This window comes from Hylaeus volcanicus, chromosome 3 (assembly GCF_026283585.1).
Source record: "Hylaeus volcanicus isolate JK05 chromosome 3, UHH_iyHylVolc1.0_haploid, whole genome shotgun sequence".
Lineage (NCBI taxonomy): Eukaryota > Metazoa > Arthropoda > Insecta > Hymenoptera > Colletidae > Hylaeus > Hylaeus volcanicus.
The window spans coordinates 29,933,870-29,935,080 of record NC_071978.1 but is presented as its reverse complement, the minus strand read 5'-3'; positions in this window follow the sequence as shown (position 1 = coordinate 29,935,080).

Sequence of the window (1,211 nt, the reverse complement as noted above, 5' to 3'; positions counted from 1 at the left end):
GCACGACTGAACTTGACCACTGTTTGATATAACTCGACATGCAGGGAATCCCATTTCAAGCTGTGGTGGGGGTCTACCTATCCATTCACTATCACCTATCATCGAGAACAACGTGTCCAAGCTGTAATAGTTTCAAGAGAGGAGTCAAATTCTTCCAAAATTAATTCGAAATTTCAAATTTGTAGTATCCGCGCCTCCCATACCCAACAATAAGGAGTCAAATAAGAACACGAAACGTAGGGTACGGGATTGGTCGCGTAGGTAAAGCGGTCGACTTGTGGATCCGAGGATCGTGGCTTCGAATCCCCGTGCCTTATTTTTCGTTTAGACTCCTACATATGGGGGCTCGTCCGGGATGGGGGGTTACAGCGGCAGAAGGACGGTGGAGCGGGCAACAATGAGGCGTCGAGAGAGAACAACGTTCCAGAAAGAGAGAGGGGAGTACACTCGCGAAAGAGGGTGCGGCGCGCACTGCTGTTAAGACGCAAAACCCGAGAGAGAAAGAGAGAGGGGAGTATACTCGCGAAAGAGGGCGCGGCGCGCACTGTTGTTGAGACGCGAAACCCGAGAAAACGGACATTCGAGGGCGAATGATAATTCCATGAGAATCTTGATAATGGAAAGAGAAACCTCGTTAAATGCTCGACAGTCGCTAAACAATGAATAAGCTTGAAGGTGATAGTGGGGATGGACTGTGTAGAGCTACTACTTGTCGAATTTAATGCATTATTGGACATTACTATGATTTAATTTAAATGTCACAATTTATTAATTGTCTAAGGTATATAGAAACATGAGCTGTTAATGGTAGGGGTGAATCTCTTAGTTAGAAATAATGAAACTTTATTTAAACAATCTTTACATCAAGTTTCGCCATTTTTTAATAATATCTACCTATAATAACATAGATTCAGGTTTGATTAGGTTATTTACACGTACAATTCTTATTTTCAAGTGTACAATACCAATTTTTCTTCCATGCTTCTAAATAGCAGTTAAATTAAAATGTCGACAAGTAGGAAGATCTTGAACCTTGATTAATTTCCTGACATACTGCCCCTGGCTCGCAGCCTATCGCTCGGCATATCGCCTTGAAATTTATTAGAAGCTTCTAAACACCTTCTCATTGACCCTCTGATACCTTTATGATATCATTTTGACGTTAGTATATCTTTATTACGTAACGTCGTACAGATTCTCTTCAACCCACT